We start from the raw sequence: 23,051 nt of genomic DNA, 5'->3' as shown, positions 1-23,051 counted from the left end.
AGTGGACACTCGTCATCTTTGTCTTCGACGTTGAAGCGATTCCCGCTTCTAGGAAAACTCTACGTCTTCTCCAGCGTTTGGTTTTCTTAGCCCTCGAAACCATCGAGTATTGTTTAGCTCTAAATCAATTTGAAGGGCCTCTCAGACTCGTAGTCTTTCCATCGTACACAGATGGTGCATCGAGGTATGGACGGGTCAGTTTTCGTAATTGTACAAATACGCCCACAGGCCCGTGGCTTCGAAGCCCGAATCGCAAAGTAACGCTGCCAGTCTGCGGATCTCGACTATACTATACTTAAACCTCGACGGTTGATAACAGCGTACTTTTAGTTTCGACAAAGTAAACTACATAGAGTACTAAATATTTCATTAACGCTGTAATGAAAATTTCAAAACGTACGGTACAACGTGCGCGATATATTCGTAAAAGGTATTTAGAAACGTTGGAACGCTTTCGTGAGAAACGTTCTTGTATCTGTCTGTATCTGAAACGTTACCCGGTCAAAAGCTCGAATATCTTACTTGTTTTTTCTATGTTTCTTCCTATCGTGAAACTAATATACCGATGAAAAAAACAATTTTTGTTTGCTCCAAGTCTCGAAAATAGCGAATGTTCCATCCAGAATCGAAAACTTGCAGACCACTATTTTTAGTTCGGAATACGTATATTTCAGTTTTAGAGTAACCACGAACAAGTAGCATAAATAGAATAACTTTACGATAGTCGAGCAACTGTCTGAACTTTTGGAATCTTAAACGTCATAGAAAATCATTTTCTCGTATTTCTAGATACTCTCGTATCTGCTCGTCTCGTGATTCGCCGAATCTAAATATAAATAATATCTTGGTTATCGAGAAGCTCGAAATTTATCGAGTAGATACATCTTTACGTTTTCGGTGTACGTATTGCGCTAATTTTTTTATTCGCATTACCATAGGTACGATATACGAGATCTTGTCTTCGATGCAGTTCGGTTTTCCCATGTTGCTGATGCAACGTGTTCTTATAAAAGCTTACATAAGTCGATATATCGTATAGTTGTTAAGTTTTAATAAACCCTTAGCGTTACAAGCCCGCCTGCTTATCTCTGTAATGACCATTGAAGCTACGTGTTACGAAACTGTCGATAAGCATCGAAGTTCGGTGAAGAAAGTACATACGCAGAGAGTGGCGGGCTTTCGCCACTTGGATTCTCACGCTCAACGTTCGGCGCCGTTAACGCGAGAATTTAGCATTCGTCGTAGTTAACGTTGCTACGTTCGACGTTGTTCGGGGTTTGCGGGTGTACGGCAAGAGGAACAGGTCCTCGAACGTTTCGCCGATATCGTAACTCGAGCTCGACACCTCGCGCATCTCTTGCCTAAAGAAAGAACTGTCGTCCTGCCACTTGTGCGCTGCACGGTACATCCGACAGCGCCGGATAGACGCTCTCCCTGTAGACGATTCGATACAGGGTTCGCCCTGAAAGACAACTTAAAGATTATCCATAGCACGGCAAACTGTACGACAAACTGCGAATCTCGTAACGCGGATAAAAGAATCTCTTACGGGTAAATTTAATTATTCGATTTTACGTACTTCGAATTAGATTTTATCGGGTTGTGCGTTGTGCAATTTCGCGCCCTCTCTCCGATGATCTCGTAGCGTGAATTAGGAGACAAAGTATACTTACGACGTACGATACGGAATTCGATATCGGTGACGAGCATGTGGTAAACGAGTAACAATTATCGTCGGATGCGTAAGATGCGACGCGCGGACTACTCGGATGAAATTGAAAGCCGCAAATCAGCGGCAGCCAGTTGTAGTAACGAACCAAAGCAATTGCAGATTGCACCCCACCTAAGCAATAAGGTCATTCCGCTTCGTTTCGTACCGATTGCTTCCCTATTCCATTCGATATTTAACTGCTAAACCCATTTCCGTTTTTCTCTCCTTGAACAATGCCGCCTCATCGCGTCGCGTCGCGTCGAATTCGTTCTTTCTTTGCTTTCTTTTTCCGTTACTGTTAATTCCTCTGTTTTTTTCTCTGTCGGCCCTTTTCGTCCAACGCGTCTACGTTCCTGCAGCTACCTCTTCCACGCGCCGTCTACCCACGTTCATTTTCCTCGACTGCCACGATTTAAGCTGTCTATCCGTCTATCTATATATCGAAGCTAATTTAAGAAATCAATTAAACTGGTTCCTGGTTAATGGCATCGAACAATGCGTCTTGACGCTTTGAACTGCTTTAAACTTTCTCTCGCAAAGTGCAGCCTCCAAATCCATCTAGCTATCAACCGGCGTGCGCGATAATTGAAATTCCATTTCTAATCGATTCGCTCGAGCAACGATTCGCAACAATTCGCGAAACGCATAGCCCGATATTAGAGAAAAGCTTTTCTCCTTTTAATTTTTAATTTGACTTTCACCGACTTTAAAAGTCGAATATATCAAACTCGATCCGTTATTAAACGAACAGTTTTCGATCTTGTACTTTTACTTTTGCCCTCTTATCGTCTACCTAATGTCGTATTTCAACGTTATTTTCTTCCAGTTGTTGGCAAAATTGAGAACGAGGTGACAGCATTCGACGCGTCTCGGTAGTTGTACTCTTAATTACTTTAAAGCGTCATCAATATTTTAATATGCTGCAATATCGTTTCAACGAAATATATATATACTTAAATATATCGCGTTACCGCGCGACACACACGCGTGTAAGCTTATTTCGCGTAAACTAAGTCGGATACAAAACGTTCAAACGTTCGATTATTTTCCATCGTTCCTGTTTTTTAACGCGCGAATGTTGAAAATGCTCGTTACCGCAACTATCCATCGATACGATCGATATAGATTGAAGTTAAGAATCGCCCATTATCGTTTTCGGCGATTCGCTGGAAAACTACATTGGACCATTGAAACCTGAAAATACCGAAATCAATATCGAAGACAAAAGAAATCGATCATCGATCCCGTTCGAAAGATAGAATTTTACTCTTCGCACAGTTTTCCGCTTCTGCGAATTTAAAATATTTTCGTAGCTCGCCAATTTCTCTCGATGCGCGACGAGCGTTGTGTTTGCACAGTTCCTTTCCGTAATACAAAACGAAAAGTCGCTTCAGATCGAATTACGATTTTCCCTTGTATCGATAAAAGTAAAGAATTCGATTAAAATGTAAATTACATATTACAGAGCACCTGCGCAAAATAAACGCAAGTGTGTAAATTAATCGAATTAAACGGTATTTCCAACACAGAAATAAGGAGAATGAAAAATTAAAAGTATCGCGTTTGACGACCACCATTTGTTTCGTATTTACTTGGTCGAGTTAGAGGGTTCGTTCCATATACGAGATCCACGTACTTGCGATTTATTAAAGCGAAATGTAAGATTTATCGGATTTCGTACGGTTTGATACGGATTTAATACGAATTAGGTACGTAGAACGTAGAACGTTATTTTAAAGCTTCGTTCAGTTCATCGTACAAAAATTCCAATCCCCCTTTCTTCATACAAATTAAGATAATTTGATTTTTATCGGTCGGATATTAAATTTTTGAGCTAATAGTCGGAGCAAAGACCATAGTTTCATACGTTCTTGTCGCAAATATTACATATTCGACGAAATTCACGATAATTTGTTAATCTCAAAGAATGGCGTTTTCACTCTACTATTTTCTTTCGCTTCGTCCATGGTATTTTATTTATCTTGTTTATCGATCACAATTTTCATGGCTATTCGCTCCAACCCCACACCTTGGCCAAGCAATTAGCTGAAATTTACGAGCCTCGGTTGCTTCGACTTTTCAACCAGCCGACGTATATTTATCGTCCGAATTAAAATTACACGTCGTCGCTTCGTAGATTTCGTACTTTCCCTGTAACCAATTTCCATCTTTGTTTCGTAATGCACGATACTTTCGGAAATTTGTGACTCTGTTAAGCGAATCTAGTAATTTATCGTAAGATAGAAAATGGGCCGTCGTTGTTTCTAATAGATCGCATACCGCACGTATCTCGTATAATGCACGAATCAATAGCGTTGATATATTTAAGACTTTGAATTAATCGTTTATCTTTGTTGCTGTTGCAGTTGCAGTTGCAGTTGGAGTCATTTACAGTCGCGCACGAACATGTTAACGTGAGTAACGACTCTTTTTCTTCGATCTTGTTAAATCTTACCGTCGCTCTTAGTCGACAATTATAGTTGTCGTTTCAAAGTAAACGTTCCATCGAGATCTCGAGGAACGAGGAATCGAGTAATCGCTTTTACTATATCAACGACTCGTTGTGGCCTATTCCTCGACTATCGGAGAATCAAGAACGTTTTTCATCGAATTACTTGTTCGATCGAATATATAGAATCGATGGTTGTTTGACTCGCAAAGACGATACACAAGTAAAATCTTCGTAAATACAAGATTGCCGCGCACGGCTAAATCGTATGCCTGTTTTTTACGTGTAACAAAAAAGTAATAGAACGTGTGTCTACTATCTGTAAACTTTGGAATTTGATGTCGCGCGTCGATATCGAAGAGACAAAAGCCGAATTTCTGCGTCGAAAACACGGAACAAAATAACGGCATTAGCTTGGTTATGGAAAAGTTTTCGTTCGAAACTGTCGTTGTCGATAATTAGGCGGCCAATCGACGAAAATTCGCGGAATAACGTAATTGTCGGGGGCCGCAAATTTCACGATCGGCATCATAGGAGGAAATTGCGCAAGTAAACGGAACGAGCTGGATGCCCGAACATTCGCCTCGAAGCCGCGCAACGATCGATTTTCGAATTTGCGGTTTTTCGCCGAGTTTAATGGAATTGAATCAAAAACAATGGGAAATTCCAAACTGTACGAGCGGAATTCCCGCTCTATACTATCGAAGGAACCAGAAATTTCCCAGACCCAGCCGGAAATTATGAATGGCTATCGCGTCACATCATCCGATATTTCCGATATACTAACGCAAGGTATTCTTCGTTAATAAATTCACTCGTCAAACCTATAACTCGTGTCTGTCGATCTTTTACATTTTCTTAGTTTTCTGAAGAAAATCAAAGTCGAATTTCTACCGTATACCGTCAACGACTGGTCTCTTTTTTCTTATTAAACGACGTTATTAATTAAGGATACGACGAAAGAGATAGAACTGGAGCAAAAATTTACCTCACCTATTAAATATCATAACGAGTACCGTGTCTTGGATATATCATATTTTTCTGTGCGTTGTTGCGCCGACTTCCAGGAAGAAGAAAGAACCTCGTTCGACGACTATGTATATTTTTTTCTTTCCTTCTTTTTTAAATCCATTGGACGTCTCCGTTATGAGATACGAATGATCTTTACATTCGTAAGATTCAGTAACATTTTTCTCTTATTTATCGTTTCTTCTTTTCTTTTACGATGTACTACCATGTTCGGTACGTCTGTACGTGCTATACGCATAACGTCGTCGATGTCACATCGTGTGCGGTATATGATATACTATGCATTATGGTACCCTTACGCGACAACCGTATAGTTTTTTGTTCTTTTTTTTTTATTACTTTTCAGCGAGTGTTGGAACTTTTAGCAGCAGAGTTACGTTTGTATAACGACGAATTCCCTTTTCACGCGCTACACGTTTCATCGCACAACGATCATAGTAGGATGTTGTTCGTTTGGGCATAGTAGTTTCGTTCGAAAACGCTTCCACGCAAACAAGAGCGTACGAAGTTTGTTGCGTTTCGATTTAAGGCCATGAAACGAACAATTTGCAAGTGTGCACTTTTCGTTTCAATTTTGCGTAGCTGCGTCATGAAAGGCGCACGCTATTTATAACTGTGGCAGCTATTATGTTCTCGCCACTCGGATATTCGCCGTTCGTTCCAATATCGCATTGTCCACGAAACTTTTATGAATTTTTCGATAAAACTTATCCGCTTACACTTTCGACCGGCGTCGTAAATTTGACTCGAGGGGAAAGCGAGGCAGTCTAGAATATTCGGCACGGGTGCATTTAAATTATCGCGATAGCTCCTTAACAGCGTCTCTTCGAAATTACAAAAAGTCACTTTTCGCATATTTCATAAGATATTTGCGTAGAAACTGGTTTCAGACCACGACGTTTGAATTTGATCAAAGTGTACGAATTCACAATCGGTCAGTTTGCAAACGGTTCCAAGCGTAAATTTTTTATTAAAGGGTATGGTAACGGTATACTTTACCGTATATTGTACCACTTTATATATTTGCTATTTAAACCCTCGTTGCTTCGTGCGTCGAATTAAAAGCGTCTCATCGATGTTACAACTTAATTCGTAAATTAACCGACCCGACGATAAACGACTCGTTCGGAATACTTTTATACGATTGGAATCGGTTGCTCAAACGCCAACTTTCGTATCAGCTCGTGAAAACGTTTAAAGCAAATTAAATTGTTCGCGGAGAAAAAAAGTTTCGATGCATACATCGACAGCGAATAGGAGATACGACGTAAAGCTATTCAAACGATAAAGCTTTGGTCGTTTCTTTGCCTCAAACTGTTGATTAAAATTAATTAACTCGTATTATATTCGTAACGTTCCACGGAATTTATAGCATCGCTGGCAAATAAATAAAACGTTGAACGCTGGATCAACGATACGCACCGTGTTGTACAGAAATTGTTCTTCGGTCCACAGTAATCGGGTAACTTCTTTCTTCGTTGTTCGAAAGCAAGCGTCGCTTTGATTCGTAGATTTTGTCTTGCTGCGCCTGCTGGTATTCGCAGAATGCGCTGTTATCGAACATTCCATAGATTTATTATAGCTATCGCGTACAAATCAAACGCACCGATACTGCCGTCGTATTATCTACGATCTGCGTGTACTGCGTATTTGTACTTTGCTCGTTCGATACGACGATTTTTATAACGTAAAAATTTTGTAGCGTAAAATTTACGTTATATAAAATCGCTCGTTTACGTTTTTTTAGTTCTATCTCCAGAAAGAACGTTGCAAAATGGGCAATAGGAATATTCGTGTTATACGGCTTATCTCTTACGCTCGAATATCTTTGCAAGTATAAGCTCGAATATTCCGCGTTTCAGTTTTCAAAGATTTTTCCTTAATGATTCCATTCGACTTTTAACGGCCAAGAAATCGAATAATGGATTTTATCGCGTTATTTAAGGACAAAAAGATATTCAACGTATCGAAAGGTTGTATTTAACGAGCAAAATAACGAATACAAAATAAATGTCTGCTTAGGTCTGCGCACTTTTCCGTATTCGTAGGGAATACGAATTTGCATAAATATCGAAAATCAAATATGGAATGGATGTTTAAAATTGAAAGGAAAGTGAAAAGAGAATAGGAGATACGAAGATGAGATCTTACCGTGCGCTATAAATATCTGGAACAAAAACGCCATTTTTAACACTGATGCCACGATCTAAACAGGTCGACGAAGACGATAATAAAAACGGTGTATTAACATGCGATTATGAACTCGAAAGCGTAATTTAGCGTAGCGGTGAAAGAATCGGGCGCAGTAAAAATCGCCGTGTTTATACAAGAACTTAAAATAGAGGAACGAAAGTAAAGAGATATAAAGATAGGGTGGAAGAAAATACGAAGAAAATACGAAGAAAATACGGAGAAAATACGAAGAAAGGAAAATTTGAGGAAAACAGGATCCATTGAAACTCGTGCGAGTTGGGACGCGGCGCGCGCGTACGTACGTACGTATGTATGCATGTACTTGCTTATACTTGGAAGCTTACGCGAGAGCCAGGAAACCATCTTTAAAAGTAGACGGATACGTATGTTGGCTGGATGAGTCGTGCCGTGCTTTTTTACGTTGATCGATCTCGAATTTTGCGAATGCTCTCGCGACAACCTCGTGACGCGAGAGCGCCGTTTCGCCCATTACGACGCTGTGACCATCGAACGGTGGAATATTTTACGATCCGAGTTACCGCGTTGCTCTTCGCAAGTGTCAGGGAATCGTGTGCTTTTACCGTTTTCTGTGTTTCGCTGTTACGAACTGACTCCGATTCTCGGTCTGTGACGTTAAATAATAACGCCTGGACGTAGAAGAAATAGAGGGGAGCAGCGTTAAAGTCGGAGCATCGACGCGAACTTTGTATCGGCTTGTCCGGAAAGCGTATTCTTTCTTCTCCGTCACCGGTGAATCAAATGGCTGTGCCGAATCGGCGTGTCGCGTCCACGATTCCGACCGATCGATCGTATTGCCAATAGCTCGAGTCGATTATCGAGTTTTTCATGAAATTGGAAGATGTCCGAATATTCGCGAAGAGAAACGTACGTTTGATATCGTCGGAGGAAACGCGCGTGCGATGTCTCGTGTCAAAGACGCGTGTCTCGCGATCAGGATCGCCAGATTCTATATGTAGGTAATTTGTTACGTAATTTATGGTGATTTATACGCGAAAGGAAGAAAAGGGATGCCAGGTTTTTTCGTTTCCTCGCAGCTGTCCTCCAGCTGTCCGTCTTCGCTGATACATATTTTCCCAAACGTTCCAATAAGTTGCCGTTCTAAGGAAATTTCATAAAAAGAAACGATTTTTCTCCGATTCTCGAGCGGCCGTTTGGATAAAGGGAGGATAAAATTATTTTCTGTTTCGGAGCGTTTTAATCAATTTTCTTTTTCTGGAGGAGCAACTTAGCAGCTGTCTCGGCTGAAATATATCTACTTACTCGTTGGGAAGCGACGAGGCATTTTTAGAAGAAAAGAAAAAACTGAATTATTTGTACTCGAAGAACGCGATGTTCGCGCAGGTTGTTGAAAATTTTCAGCGATGGATCGTTTAATAAGACGCGAGAGTCGTTCGTCCCGCTGAATAATAATTCGTTTACGCGTAACCTTACGCTTTTATACCGGTGAATAGAATCGTCGAAGGACGTAAAGTGGTGTGTGAAAATGGTGTGCTCGTGAGGGCTGAAAGATCGTTGTACGCAAACGCTGCCAGTCGTAAGTCATCTAGAGGTAAGTTGTAACGTTATATCGGCGAAATGAAATCGATATTCCTCGGTATTACGAATCTAGCTTTAATACGGGCAAACGAACGTGGAAAACGAACGAATCGGTTTAAGGGACGACTACCGCGACGAGAAACATTCCGTTTGGTAATTTCAGCCGTTCTTCCGCTTCATTCGGAGTAGTTCAATTTAGTTCTTACTAGATATCGAAAAGATGGAAAACAGCAACGATCAGCGGTATCGCGAACATACGTTTGTTCTTCCGAAAAACGAACACCCGCTGACCGATCGATGGTTGATCGAATCGGTACTGGAATATCGTAGGTAGTTTCAACGTGTTCGACGGACAATTTTCCAAGTTGTTGGCAGAGAATTGCAAGTGCAAAAGGAAAGAGGCTAGAAAGGCAATCAGGTCGGCTGCCCTGTTGGGATTCGAAACCGTGAGCCGCGAGAGATAGTCATTCTTCCTCGCGGTCACGGAGGAGAGCGTAAGAAACTCCACCAACCCACGTCCTTTCGCGTCTGATTTTTCTAGTTATTTTTCTTGTACGAGCCTATACCTTTCTCCCGAAGAAGATGCTTCGTATTCCTACAAGTATCGATTATTCGTTTTCTTACTCGCTACCTTTACAAACGGTCTTTCGCATTTTATGATATTTTTTGTACCAATAACGAGATTCCTAAAAAATCTTATACGATGATTGTGATACGTAAATTGATAATTGTAATTGTTAATTCCGAGTCCATACGACGCGAACGAAAAATCATCGAAAATTAATTTGCCAGGACACGATAAGTGGACGGAGCAGTGAGAGCTTCTAAAACCAATAAAAAATATTTTTTCGGTTTTTTATCGATCCCTATTTTGTATTCAAACGTAATCGTCTAACGGCTTGAAATTTATTATCGTTAAAGGGCGAAAAAGTTCAAACATGTTCATTTAAATACATTATTTTTACGTTGTTAGGATCGAGTTAAATATAAAGAGACTCGATCCTACGTTTATAAACTGTATTGCTCTTTTATACCTCCCACGCAGACACCTGTTTTATCATATTACGTAAACGTAACATCCGCTCTGTTTCTCTCTCTCTCTCTCTCTCTCTCTCTCTCTCCCTCCCTCTCTCTCGGAACATTTTTCCTATGATTTTTGTTGGTTTTCATTCGTCAAATTGATATTTAGTCGAGGAGATAAAAATTTGTATATAGGTTTCTGCTTCGGGCCAAACGGAAACGACGTGTTTTTTTATTTATCTACTAGAGCCGATTTACGAACGATCGTAGAAAAAGAGAAATATTTTAATCGATATTCGTTGTTATCGCAAAGTTACATCGATATGGTACATCGAATGTTAAAAAAATAGGTGAAAATTCCGATACGAAGTAAACGTAGCTAAAGTTATGCCGAAATGTATATGCGTTGCGTAAATTTATCCTACGCGTTAAATAAACTCAATTTCTCATATAGAAAGTACACGTGTAACGTTAATCTTAGAAAGAATACTCTACCGCTCTTAATTATTTTCTACGAAACGCAGGATACGCTTTTCGCAGCACGAAATTCGCAAGATAACTCCGACTACTGCTTCGAACCATTTACGCGCTGTAGTCCAAGTTACGCTAAATACTGTACGCTTAACTCGAATCAAACGTAAAAGTTTAGTTTTCAGAATACACAGAGCCGTGTAAAGTTGGGCTATTGGAAAAATTACCGTCGGAATAACGAATAGGAAGAATTATTCCGTTCATTGTGTAAAATTCAATCAACTTTTTCAACGAACCGTTATTAAACATTGTTAATCAACCGATACTTAATGTAACGGAAAAAACTTAAGAAGGCGTGCAAAATTCTACGCTCGGCTAATTTTTGTATTTAAATTATCGAACGAAACGTCTTTCGAAAAATCGTTTATCGTTTACAGATCACTTCGTGATATATTATAAGGTCAGATATACGAGAGAGTTGGAAACACGTTCCACTTCGTATGTCGAACATGGAAGTTTCGATATGTGTAACTCGTCGCGAAAAAGAATTTAAAAACGACGTACGAAGCTGTTGAAAACAGACGATAACTATGATTCGAACGATAATATTTTCTATGAAAAGTTTCCTTCGCGTCTTCGACTCTACTTCGAACATAGAGCAATAAGCAAGCATATTCTCGCTTCATACGCTTCGCTACGTTTTACCAACTTTTATACACGATTTACCTGTGCGTGAAATTTTTATTTTTCCAAGTGTCGCACCACCGAACGTCGTTTTTCGGCTGCGTTTCAATGCTAATTTGATAAACGGTCGGTCGAATCGACGCGAAATACAGTTGCAAGTGGAATATCGTACAAGTTTTATGGAATGAATTACGGTTGTCGGTTAATACGAATTCGATTGAAAATTGCGACATCGATGCGGTAGCGAATAGTTAAACAATGCCGATTACTGCTTCGTCTATTATGCACGTTTCAACGACAAATAAACACGTCACGCGTAAAAAAGCTGATCTATCGCTAAATCCACGTAGGTAAATGTAACGATAAACGTCGGTTGAAACACGCTCGATGCATAGTAAAATTACAAATAACGTATCGGTGTGCTGCTAACGATTACGATTAGTTTTACCGCGCGTTTAATCATAAATCGTTGGATTATTTGGTTCGATTATCGCGCATAGCGATCGAATCGATGCGAGTTGGCGTATCGATGTGATTGCGTGGGAACAAAGATGGAAAAGAGAAAGTAGATCGGTGAGAAATTGATCGGAGAAACCGAAGCGCGTCCAACTCCCTTCCGGATTTACTCGAGTTTCGTACAACACGGATTAATCCTAACGAGAATTTTTATCGGTTTATTTCGTTATAGCAGCGAGACGAACAATTTTTGAAAATACCAACTTGTTCGCTTTTAAAAGTTGCATTTAGTAGAAACGCGTAACTTTTCTTTTAAAGAGTTACGCAAGAAAAGAATCGAACGAGTCGATTTCAACGGTTTTGTAATATTTTAATCGTATTTTACGAAATCGTTTCCTCTTCCTATATAAATATCGTCACATATACAAATTGTACAGATGTATTAAATATCTAATTAAATGCAAGCGATTAATATAAATTCCCTATCGAGTGAAATGTATTTACTTCCGTATAATAACGTTGCTCGCAGTACGTACGTAACGATGTTTATCGAAAAATAACGAATATTTGGATAACGTCTGGATATTAGCGTAAAACTTGCAGTATTTAACTATAATAAAATCTGTAGCAGAGCTTAGTTATTCTCTTAACTGGAAATGAAAATTTCTCTTTTAAACGATAACGATATTTGCATTCGTAACAACACGAATCATTGGAAATACAAATATCGTTGCTTCGGTTTTCCGCAAAGTAAATTCTTCCGAGAAATATCGGAATTTTTCCGACATTGGCTTGATTTCGGCTTTTCTCGAAGGATTTACATAAATTATTTGAACGACGGTCGTCGGTATAATTTCGAAAAGTTCAATTCGTTCGTACGGTGTGAAAATTCTAGATATCCTTCGAGGATAGGAGAGATATAGCGGCTTTATATTTTTCCTCGCCATTTCTTTCCAATACCGAATTGTCTCGAGTGTATCTTCGACGGCATGAGAAATGGTTTAGACGAAATGAAAAATGGAATGCTTTAGGAAGAAATTTTCCTGTAAAGGGACGTCGATGAGAAACTTTCGCGCGGTATATTTTTATTCGAATATCTTATTACACGAACGTACATGTCGCTTTTTATACGTATGTACGTATTAACACGGTTCAACGAAGGACAGCTTTTTCATCGTCGTAAAGTTTGAAGATGAATCGAACGAGAATTACTCGATAGGAAGAGAAAATCGTTAAATCGTAAAGTGAATCGTAAATTGTTAAGGGATGGAAAAGGCTTTTAAAAGGACCATATACGTACGTATCGGGGAAATTTGTTTACAAAGATCGTTAAACGGTTCTCCGTAGAAAGCAAGTTCGAAAGCTTTAATCGTTGTATTTGAAAAGTCTGTTGCGCAATCTGTGCAGCGAAAACAACGAAGTAAATTAATTTTTCTTAATTATTCGCTCGAGAGCGTACAAAAGTACCGCTCGAGAGCAGATTCTTCTAATACGTAATAACGCCTCTATAAACACGTTCCGCGAATAAAAATTGTCCTCCGAGTACGATAAATTTGATAATTTCCTAGGAAAATCTCTCGGATCGTCGCACGCAAGAAAACGTGGATAGAAACGCGATACACGGAACACGTTGCACGGACTAATTGTAAGGGTTTATAAATCGTTTGAAACGCGAACCGGCCTATCGATCGGTCGACTCGATCGAAATTTACGATGCGCCGAACAATAAGCGTAGGAAACGTGCCTACGTATCGTAACGCGAGAAAAGCAAGTTTCCGATTGTTTGCTTCGCGTTATATCGAGAACAACTTTCGTCTCTCTGTGAAAACACGTTTGCATTCGCTGATAGCTGCGACAAAGGCAATGCTTTTTTAACTTCCTCTTGCTGTTTTGCTCGCGATATCAAAGTTACGGCTACGCGACAAACTGCTCGTTCCTACGTGCCCTCCTCGCTGTTCTTGCTCCTGCGCTCCGAAGGATCCTGGGAGACGCAGATCGCAGGACCTTCGGTGCAAACGGTTTATCGGTAAACGACGCAGAAATCGCACGCAGTTTCGTTGTTAGTCGGACGTTTTACCTTTCGAGACCGTATCCCATTTCCTGGACTATTGAAATACGTCTTCGCAGGGTGTTGCGCTTCGCGCGTACTTACGTACATATATAATATCAACATATATGTAGATAGGAACTAATAATCGAACGCAGCTATCGATACAGCGAGTGTTTGAACGTGTTTGATTGAAACGCGAATATAAACTGATTTCTTCGATCTCGCTGTCGAAAAGTATCTCCGGTGGTTGGAAAGTATCTTTTCTTTCTCTCTTTGGCGCTAGGATCACAGGTCTGGTCGGAAAATCTGCTAACTGGAGTTCCAGGTCTCGAGTTTCTATTTTTGTCTAAATTAGAAGCTAAAGACGCGCGCGTAGGCGATAAAGTCGTTCCTATTCTATAATTTGCTATATACAATATGCAAATTTAGTTCCTGGATAAATCGACGGTCAATTTGCTATTAACTCGTCAATTGTCCTCTCTCTCTCTCTCTCTTTCTCTCTCCTCTCTGTTTCATTCGTCCGACTATCGCTCGCAATCTGCTCTCATATCGTTTGCCTCTCATCTCGTTTACATTTGCTAACGTTCTATTTCTCTCTAACCCTTTGACGCGAACTCGCTGCCTCTCGCATACCGTTACCGACATATCGAACGCGATTCCACCGTGAGTGAGCTATTGTCCGTACTAAATCGTTCCAATGGATTCACCGGCTTTATAAGTATCGAGGGTAACGTTACAAAGCACGGATCGGTGTCCTTTTGGGCGTACCGTTATGTACGCGTGGCATGAATGCATCGTATACGCGGTGCAATTGCATTTCTCGTAGGACGTTGTATCGGTACGCGTGTGTGCTCGCCTGTCGCTGTACGTCGCGTGTACGTGCACGTTGCGCACACGAGACGCCTCGCGTCGGTGTCGTATTTTCTGGGTCACGCTCTCCATTATCAAAGAATTCAGAACTTTCCGAGGTATACGGAGAACGAACGTAGATTCGTTTTTCAGCGAACGAAGAATTTCGCTCTCGACGTTTCGTGCGAGCAATTAAAAAGACTTATATACGTTACGCGCGAGTTCGGTGTTAACGAGAAAGGGCGAAGTAGGCGACGATAAATCGGAGAACGAGGAAGCGAACGTTTTCCCATAGTTTCGGTGGAAAATGCGAGGAATCGTGGCACAGAAACGATGCTCCAGCTAGTAGAGGCATACAGCGTTGGTTATCCGCGTAACTCTTCGATATTTGCCATGTTCTTAAACGCGATCACGCGTCTTGTCGGTCGAGAATACCGAACGTTCGGATACTACGTACTCTTAGTTACATAAATGAACGAATTAGAACGAATTATACGTGATACGAAGTATAAGCGATGCTCCAAGAGCGTCTGCTTTTATTAATACACTTGCGCGTTTCATTTTTCCAACGCTACGCTTTTTACGTAACTCGAAGTCGTAAATCCCGAGTTTACCAAATTCCACTGCGATACTTTCGCGATTACACCGCGCTGCTTTTAAACGATGGCCTCTGTCGTCTTACGCGACGAACGATTTTATACGACTCTTCGAACGACTAATTTCTTCGATTCTTAAATTAGAAGACGCTGATCGTATACGCGTATCGTCGATCTCGGCAGATGCGGATCTCGCGAACGTTGCGAGGTGACGTCTCTTTTATACGAAGTCGCGCGTGACTTACGTTAGTCGCGAGTGGAAAAGAGGCCTAAATCCTGATGCGATGACGCGTTTATGGTTCCGGCTATCGGCGATACGATGCCACGTCGTGCATCTCAGACCTTTATAGAGGTCTGAGAAAAGAACACGCTCCTAATATCGCCCACCCGTAATACGTATTTTGAAAAAGAAAAAAAAAGATATTTTGAAATGTACAGACGTTGCATCAACGTGTTTTATTTATCACAAGCGTAATACGAAATGCGCTCTTCTCGCTTAAAACCAACGTCACATTGGATTTGTTTATCGAAAAGACGTTCTACGTGTTTCAGATTATCTTATCTAGATGTTTTTGTAGATCAGTGACTATGTACGTAAGTGACGGAATAATCGGGAACTACACGGAAACGAGTTCGAAATATAGAATGCGTTCTTATTCGACTCTTGGATTTCAAGCACGATGTAATTTCAAAAGAAATACGTAATACCGAACGCGGAAATAGTTTCATTTCGCGCCCGCGTATTTATAGTTTACGCGCTAGCGATATTAATACGTAATATGTAACAACTTGTTAAACGATAATATCGTTAACGTTTACAAATATCAAAGTACAAAGTACGTGAAGTAAATAGGAAAAGAATTACACAAATATTCGACCGTTCGCGTAAAAAGTTAACAGGTCGTAAATCTCGATTTTCTCAAAAAACGAGTATCCATTGAAAATGTTTCATTTTACGATTTCGTAGCGTTTCGTTTCTTTTCCTCTTTACGCCAGTTACGCGATACCTCGTACAGAGTCGATAGTTGCGATACATGCTGCGTTGTTGAAAAAACTGTAGTGAAAATACGTGTCTACTTAAAATCAACCAAACACGGGTACGTATTCTTTGCTTTTTCTCCATCGATACTTTCTTCTCGTTCTTTTTTCTATATTTGTACAAATACGCTTCGACGCGGTCGCGACGATCGTCTAGAACGAAGTCGTTTCACGTACAATTACGCGTCATTTTCTAATCGAATTACATCCTTCCAAAAAACAAACGAATATTCGAATACTTTTATTATCGTTAAAATAAAACGGCTAAATCGCGCAAAGACTTTATACGTTGTTGACGCCATCGATCGAGTATACGCGTACGTATTTCGCTTCGTTGTTTAAGCATACTCCAAACTTTTATCACGATTTATATCTACCTTCGTAAAGAAGAGGTCACGAAAAGAAGGTGGGAGAGATTGTCGATATAACTTAGCCCCGAACGTCCTGAAACTGATTGCGAAGGGCGCGCACTTCCCATGGGGATAATGTGGTTTATAGACGGGGAAGAGAACGAACGAAATACAGAATACAAAGCCCTACCTGTCTTGTCCATCTTTCGTCTCTCTTATCATCCATCATAAACATAATGCGAACGACCAACTCGCCTTTTTCTTAAACAAACACATACTTCTCGATAAGCTCGATAGATGTTTCAATTAAACAAAAGTTGCGTCACTGCCGTGCGATAGATAGTCGAAACGAAGTGCTTTCGAATTGTGGAATTTTCAACGTTGTGACAAATTTGAGAAAGAAAATTTCACGATTATACTTGAATCTCGTAACGAATAAACTTTACAAAGAGAAAAGATCGATTAGCGAAAGGGAAGCATACGTATTTTCTACGCGATCAAAAATCTCCTCTCGTCTCGTTTCGTCGCTTCTTTTATTCGAGTACGTGGCATTGTCGGTCGTTGGTGTCAGCGACGTTTTACATAGTACGCGTTTCTTCGAACGTTTTGTCGTCAACAATTTAAACGCGTACACGCACTTTATCTCGTTGTTAATCCGATATTCGGTTACGTCGATAATTTCCACTCTACGTATTTATTGGAAAACAGCTGGTAATTTTGCGATTCGGTTCTTTCGGCAGGTATACGGATGTGTACATACTGTAATCTCGTGGTACACATGTTCGCATTATCGATCTTGCCAACATCAACCTGCGGCCGCTCTTAAAGCACTGTCAACTACACGGCTCTTTAGGCACGCAATAGCAGGCGAATTTTTAGAAAGTCGTGTTTTAATTTATTAATTTTACCCTGTATTCGCAAACCGTCCACTCCTAACTATATTTATAAACCGTCGAACAGATGTCGTCGTGCCAACGCCGAGTCCCTTGTTTTATTTTCTACGAAAGAAAAATCGAAAATTGCCGAACAGATTCCTTCGACGAGGAGGTGATTATCGCGAAAGCGTTACGCGACGCGTAACTTGTATTTTATACCTCGCTGTATGCGAAAAACGGCAAGGATATACGTACGTCGCTTGAACGTTCCGCGATAAGGATTTGCATCTTTGATATCGATATGACGTTCGACACCTGAAATTCAATTTCAGTCGTGACGAAAATGAATTTCGTTCGAAATGAATACGTTGTTATCGTTATTATTATTATTATTGTACTAAACAAACATTTTATTATCTGCCTAGAATAGAACCCGTCTAGATGTAGTGTTATCACGAAACTTCTCGTTCAACTATCGTTAACAACATTTGACCATTCGCCCGAATACAACGCAGTTTTGCGTTCGTTTAAGCGACTTTGCCTGAACAAGCTTACGTTGCAGTTCGAGTAATGCATCCCAGATGTGCAAGCTCGTACATAACAGTCTCGTTTATTAATTAAAGCCAACATCAAAGTGATTTCATTATGAACGCACGGAATAATAGTGGATAAGTTAATTACCTACTTTCCTTACCGTCCTATCTATTCCATATATTTTCTTTATACATAATTACTCGTTATACAACAGATTTATTTTCCACGTTTGGTTACGTAATCGATTCGATGCGATAGATTCGGTTTATTCGTATCGTTTACGCGTCCTACGCGTCGTTTAATCTAAAAAAAATTGTAGCTAGGCGAATCAAACGGACTTTCGGCGAACTAAAAAGATGGATTAAAATATGTTTCTTCTTGGCCCTAGAATTTACACCCAAATGTACGTATAATCAGTCGTTCGATGATTTTAAAATAGAAATACCGCGAATACGAAGACCGTGCAGAAGTTGAAGCGTAAGTGCGTAACGCTCGCGTACGCACATGCGCGATAAAGTACGCGCGTACATACTCGCGATAAGATGTCATTTTATTTTTAACGAAGAAAATGTATTCCACGATACATCGAAAAATATTAAAATACGTTACTTTGAATCGTGCATCGTATGAATAACGTAATAAGCAGATAAGATTATAGATAAGGAAAGTAGGGAAATTTTGTCAGTCTCTGCAGAAAATCTAATACGCGAGGAATACTTTCTAATACGAAAGAGAAAAAGTATATCAAGCGTGCGAGTGATATCTTTATTGATTTTCCACACCCATATATTAACGCGTGAGTGGTTAAACGAATCGTTTTTGTCAGAACCTCGCGCTTTGGACGTTATATGGGACGTTACGTGTTCTTTTGCGTGTTAAACAAGCGATATAAATTGCGTCGATATCCGCTATAGTTCGAAAATCTTGGAACAATTATTATATTTTCTACGAAACCGTAACGAATTGAACAGCGATCGAGAGATTACGTAATTCGACGCGTTATATTGGGTTTTACGCGAAGAAGGAAAATATCGGTACGTTAATTTTAGTAAAAGAAATAAAAAAATGCATGCATCGTAAATTTCATAATCTACGTATCGCGTTGTTAGTAATAAAAGGTATCTCGAGACTTTCGAACGGAGAAGAATTTTGTACGTAAATATTTGTCGAACTCGTTCGAGAATGATCTCGTTTGCTCGTTTAAATGGTTTTGGATGCTTTGCCAATGTCTCGCTTAATTCTCGCGAACGCGATCCTAATCCCGAGCTATGAAATCCTAAACTGGTTTGTTTGTAACGTTCCAGCAAAATAGGCGACACGTCCTTTGCTTCCGTTTCAACGACAGCATAGACTCGCGAATTCGCTGCGGAAATTTTCCAAGTTACGAAAGTAGTAAGAAGTTTGGAAATTTCACGAGTGGGCGCGTTCCGAATCAGAAGCTTTTTCCACGATGAGACGTTCTCAGCGTGTAATAGTCGCACGCTCCTTTTCGTTTGTTTTCTTTGCGATTCTTGAGATCTTTGGAACAATCGCGGGTTTCTTCTAGTTTCTCGTGCTACTTCGCAATTTGAGTAATTCTTCTCTCGAAAGGGGCCGTATTTCACCGACGGAGCCGTGTTTCTAGAATATATTTCAGAGCAAACGAAGTAAAACGTAGTTTCGCTTTAAAAATAAAACGTTCGTGGTAAATTCGATTAATTTTCGCGTGTTTCTACGTACATGGATGCGACATAAACGGATAAAAGGATAGAATGTAGGAAGCTAGTGCCTATATCGTATAAAACGGAAGATGGTAAAATTTATTTTCAACTTTGAAAACGACAACGAAAATTACTTTGCGCGTTCCTTGCCTGTAACGCGATTCGCGATACGCTGCACCGTTCGATGCGAATAAAATAACTGCCGAGCGACATAGGACTCGCGTTCGACCAGACATCTGTCCATTTTGTCGAATGCTTCGATGAAATATGCAAAATTCTGCGAGCGAAGTTGGACGTGACATTGTCGAGTGTTGCGATGTCGCTAAAAGGGATTGATCGCTATTAGCAACGTATAGACGCGCGTCCAAACTTCTTTCCATTGTAATCTCTGCCAGTTTCATTGCGGCGGTTTAAACTCTAAACTCTAAACACCAAACTCCAATCGTCGAAAATCGTAGGTCCGGTGGTATTGATTTCCGCCGTGTCACACGCGTTTCGCGAACCGAAAATGCATTAAAGCATTTAATAATTTAGATGTTACGCGTTTTAACGTTGGCGTGTTACTACAAAATCAAACATTCCTCGTTTAATTATTAATTTCAATATTTTGCCGTTCTAATACGATGTGAAATATACATATTACATTACATAAGTATAGATATAAATATAATTACCAATAATATAATTACTAATAATATGATTAATTTCATAAAAAATAGTGTAGGTAATGAGTTTACCGGACAAAATGCGCGTAGTTTACGCTTTACACCGTCAGAGAACATAATCGATGTTCCATGTAATCTTTGTTACTCGTAGCACCACTATACTGTATCGTAATTTATTTCACGTATTAACGTATTTCTTAACAAATTTCATAAGGCTTTGCTATCTAAAAGCAATCTTCCACTTTGTCTAGCATTAACAGTACAAAAATATTTCCTTTGTTATCGTTTATCGGAAACAATTTAAAGAAAATACAGAGCGTAGTAACTATATACAAATTGCACCTTTTTCTAGTCGAAGCATTGAAATTTATTTACAACGTACTTACTTATTAATTATCGTCAATTATCGAATTATTATCGAATTAATCGCTCGCGAGGAGACGACTTTCTTTCCTATCTTCGTTTATTTCGTCCTCTTTTTTCATTTTAATCTTCCGCTTGTCACGTTTCGTTGCGAAAGAGAAAATATGCTATTTCGTTTAAAACCGTAATTTACGCGTTCGACAAACTAATTTTACTAATTGACAACAGTTCGTACCAAAGTGAGGAGTAAATATAGACGAGCTACGTAGGTATATCGCGACTACACGAGTATCTTGTTCGTCAAATATGCCTGCTGCGGAACGGCGAAGAAAAGCGGCCAACTCCGGTTAATAACATAAATACGTACAGGGTTAATTTACGCGCAAAAATTTTCTCGCTTCGTGGAAACTATTCCCGTCGTTTACCGATGCATCAGTTTGGTGCACGAGACAGTTTATTAATTACGGCATAGTGACCTCGATCGTTACTCCTTTAATTATTACGAAGTTAGCGCGTACAAAACGATGCTTCGTCAAAGAAGTTTCAGGAAAATTATTCGCGGTTGCGTTAAATTCCTACGAAACGAAAGGAGCATCGGGCTTGTGTTTCGCCGCCGGATCAAAGCGATACAGCGATCGCTTACGTCTTACGTAACGAGCAAATCGAAACGCTTGGGATCAGAGTCGATCCTTAATTAGAGCTACGTAGGTCCAATCATGCTGTCTATTCCTTTCGAAAAATACGTCGTTCCGCCCTTTGACGGGATATATATAGAGATAACGAAGTAACATTTCCTTTCCAGATCGCTGTTCCATTACGACCAATTTTCGCATTTATATCGTTCATTTATATCGCATACATATCGTACTCTTTGGTTCCACGTATTCCGTAAACAAGCAAATTCCACGAACGAGAACCAAATTTTTGCCGACTAGCGAATTTTATCACCGATACGCGTAAAATATGCTCGATGGAATTACGCCCTGTGTAAGATCAGCGGTTTTCCTAACGTTTACGAACAGCAGCCTATGTCCTACCCTTGGCCATCTGCGACGTCTCCACACCTCTGCGAATCGCTCGAATTTCCCGGGCATGTGCCAAATTCCAAGTTAACTATAGCGATGCGCGATTTTTTTTGCCAACGTTGCCGCCGGAATTAATTTTGGGCAACCGACGAACGCGAACAACGAACCGATGGGCGATCGAACGCGCGTTTAGTCCCGAACGGTGAACTATGAACGTCGCTGTCCATTTGCCGGGCTATTTGTACGCCCAACTATTTGTTTGAGCGATCGAACGATCGACTCGCACCGACCGTTGTCGAAAGACCATTCCGTATGTGTTGTTGCAAGACTGGCTCGATCGAACGTTGACGCAAGCGTTCCGTCCTTCGACGAAAACGTTTGTTTATCGAGTCAAGCGCTATCGACGCCAGCCTGTCGACGCTGTCTTCTAGACCCAAGGAGGACAATAGCGAGGTACAAGCTCGACTCTACTAACCGCAACCTTGCAACTTTGCCACTTTAAAAATATCCTAGTTAAGGACTCTCTGGCATCCCACGTAGCGGCAAAGTCGCACGGGACGAATCGGCGAACAACCGATCGACTTTGCTTCATTTTTTCAAGCGAAATTAGCTCCGATCCGACAACTGTCGATTCGAGAACCGCTCCTCGGTTTCGCGAGTTCGGTCGAGGAGCTGGACCGTTGCGGTCGTGCGAAGCGAACCATCGCGCCACGTGTAACCGCAGAACGATACAGAATTCAACGAAAATTCCTCTGAATCTAAATGTCGAATAAAATCTTCTTGAAACGTCTCTCGCCGCTATACTTGTAGAATCAGGGCTGACGAATTTCTTCCCCGCGTCGTGCGTCGCGCACAACCTGCCGGTTTGTCCATCGCGATCGCGTGTAACGTTCAGAGCGAAGAAAATGTTGGTGAAACTATAAGGTTTTAGTAACCGACTCTCACCGAATAAAGTTGCGAAGCGTAGGAGTCAGATAGATACGGGGATGGTGGTTTTTTTGTTCCTCTGCGAACCAAGTAGGACCAAAGGTCGCGCGCGGTTCGCGGCCGCCAGTCTATCTAGAATCCAGAATCTACAGCATCGCGAATACTTTTTACTTCATACGTTTTTAGCGTTTCTTTCGTTGCGTTCAAGGTTACAGGGGGCTGCCAAAACGGTATGTCAGCCCTCGTTCCTCCGTTGGCTGTTTATTTCACTTTCTCTGGCAGCGTGCATACGTCTTTAGACCGTGGAAGATTTTTCACAGCGAGGACTTTTCCTTTTAGATATAACCACCGACTCTGCGAATCGTGACGCGTATCTCGTTTTTAATTGATTCTTCGGAAATGCCGAATTTATCATACCTTCGACTACCGAAGACGAGGGGCACGAAAATCCCGAGACTAACTGGTTATACGTTATCGTTCCTTACAAGTCTTTGCAACAAAAATGCAAA

General features: G+C 40.5%; 1 protein-coding gene across 5 annotated transcripts in view; it reads left to right on the top strand.

Moving 5' to 3' along the window:
- LOC100744997 (1-phosphatidylinositol 4,5-bisphosphate phosphodiesterase epsilon-1) overlaps positions 1–23,051 on the top strand; it is a 128,171-nt gene that overhangs the window by 35,358 nt on the left and 69,762 nt on the right. For 3 of the 5 annotated variants that reach the window (XM_012394014.3, XM_012394013.3, XM_012394016.3), the window contains exon 2: positions 4,078–4,125. The exons of 1 other annotated variant lie outside the window; for it this stretch is intronic. The gene's annotated coding sequence lies outside the window, so the exon portion shown is untranslated. Of the gene's footprint in view, positions 1–4,077; positions 4,126–15,865; positions 15,879–23,051 lie in introns of those variants that run through there. One more of the 5 variants, XM_024372367.2, reaches the window with a different exon arrangement.

Source organism: Bombus impatiens, unplaced genomic scaffold, assembly GCF_000188095.3.
Source record: "Bombus impatiens unplaced genomic scaffold, BIMP_2.2 scf_0064, whole genome shotgun sequence".
Lineage (NCBI taxonomy): Eukaryota > Metazoa > Arthropoda > Insecta > Hymenoptera > Apidae > Bombus > Bombus impatiens.
Note: the sequence above shows the minus strand (reverse complement) of the source record. Positions and strands in the feature narration are given on the sequence as shown.